Genomic DNA, 2,541 nt, shown 5'->3' on the forward strand with positions numbered 1-2,541 from the left:
GCGAGTTAGCCTGCTTGACTTTTTTTTTTAAATAACACTCATTAAAATGAACTAAAATATAGTAATTAAAAAATTAAATAAAAATAAAAAATAGTCAAATTATAATATAATTTTTTTCACTATCTTTTTTTTTTTAATTTTTAACTTCAATAAAATTGTTCAAAATAATATTTGTCAATAGAACTATCTTTATTTTGAAAAATAAGTCACATAATTTGAACAAATATGCAAAATTGTAAAATAAGATAAATAAAGTTAATAACTAAAAGAAGAATAAAAACAAAAACAAAAAAAAGTGTTTGAAAATTGTATAATTATTAATTTTATAATAGTAATCACTTTTTTATTTAATAAAAAAAAGAAAAATAAAAATATTCAGACCGGCGGACCGGCCTGCCCCGCCCCGCCAAAACGCGCCAATTTGGCGGTGCGGGTTTGGCGAATTTTTTTAATTTGGCGGGCTCCAAATCCTAGCCCGATGGGTTCATCCCGTTTTGCCACCCCTAACGATGATTAACGGATTAAAGCAAGTAATATCTAATTAAATCTCTAATTAGGTCAATCAAACATTGGCAAGAGGTTTATGGATCTTGAATTAGAAGCAAGAACTGTGAAGAGGAGAATTGAGAGAACGAGAGAAGGCTTAGGTAGCATTTGTTTTGAGGTACTGGAATAGAGACTGAGAGACGGAGACCCTGTATCATGTTTCTTGACTCAGAGACTAGTACTGAAATTTCTGTCTCTGTCCTCAAAATTTCAGTACCTCTAAAAAGTGGGGACACAGGAGACTGGAATTTTTAGAGACGGAGATTAAAATTTTAATAACATTTTATACCTAAAATATCCTAATTTCAATTAACTAATTTCAATTTTACCCTTTGTACAAATTAAATTAGAGTTTCATTCTTGTTTCAATTTCTATCTCCCACTTTGTACCAAATAGAATACTGAGATTTATTTCAATCTCTCAATCTCAGTTTTTCAATCTCTATCTCTCTACCAAATACTACCTTAGAGAATTAGGAAGTAATTAAGGATAGGGAATGTTAAAGGTTTCGGAGATGTTATATTCTTAGAAAACACTTACCAGTTTTTTTTGTTGATTCAATACAATAGGGGAAATCTCATAAAGTTCCTTACCGAGACAACAGACACACTCTCATTGGATCCTTCGCATGCTGGGCATACCTCTTCTGTGCGTCTTTCTCGTGGCGGAAAAGAACAACAAGGAAAGACCTGGCCGACCTGCCCGATGCTTGTGTTTCCTTACTTTGACTCAAATAAAAATCTTTTCACAACAAATTATTTATAATCAAATTCTAATTCCTTGACAATTTAATTTTTCTTAACTTAATTAATCGCCAATTTCTTGGTCAATTAATTAAGAGAAAAGATGAAGAACGTTTTTTATTTAAAGCCACACAATTTTTAAAATACTATTCCTAGTCAAGTTAAAAATCATGACAAAGAGTTTAGAGCTAATTTCAATATTAAATTTTCTAAAGTAATAATGGAATCCAAGACAAAATTAGAATATTTTCTAATACTTCTAACCATTAAATATGAAGAACGAAACTTAATCCTGAAAAAGTAGAAAAACATGAATAAAAATAAAGAAGACACTTGAATTACTAATCTATGAAAATAAAATAGAGCTCCTAACCTTTAACAAGAGAGGTTTAGATACTCATGATAGAAAAGAAAATAACTAAAATTAAAGAAGGAGATATTTGGTCAAAGATGATCTCTATTTTGTGAACCTTGTTTATTTATTTATATCTAACTTCCCACCTAACTGAAATTTAAAAACTAATATTATCTTTTAAAGATAAATATAACTTATTTAAATTTAAATTTAATCTAATCTAAATCCTAACAACCAAATCGTATCTTTCTAGAAGAGGTTGTTGCTAACTAATCATTTAAATCTTGAATCTTGACTTAAATTGAAACTTCCTAGGAGTTGGTTAGGCATTTGGCGGTGGGCTTGGTGTACTTAGCGATGGGCTTTGAAACTCTTTGGATTGTTGGGAGTGAAAAGTGCAATTGGAGTTTTGGCGCCCATTACTTGGAATTTTGGTGGAGTTGGGCGCTAGGGGTGTTTACGGTTCGGTTTGGTTCGGTTTTTTATCGAGGTCATCCGAACCAAACCAAACTAATTAAAATCGATTTGGTTTGGTTCGATTTGTTCGGTTTTTTCAATCGATTCAAAAAATATACTACCATACTATTTCACAAATTCATAACATTGAAATCGGCAAGCACAAATACACAATAGCTAACAAAGTCTTGATCCAATGAAATTTAACGATAAAAGGAATTCAAATACGACAATTAAAGAAGTTTAAAAGTTCGGTAGTCAATACAACTGAAAATAAAAATAAATTTTCATTAAAAGATAGCCAAGTTATGGTGTCTTCTCCAACAAAATAGCAAAACTTCTTAACGCAAACCAACTTGAAATAAAAAAGCAGTTAAATAATAATAATAATAATAATAATAATAATAATAATAATAATAATAATAATAATAATAATAATA

The sequence above is a fragment of the Arachis duranensis genome, chromosome 2 (assembly GCF_000817695.3).
Source record: "Arachis duranensis cultivar V14167 chromosome 2, aradu.V14167.gnm2.J7QH, whole genome shotgun sequence".
NCBI classification, from domain to species: Eukaryota; Viridiplantae; Streptophyta; class Magnoliopsida; order Fabales; family Fabaceae; genus Arachis; species Arachis duranensis.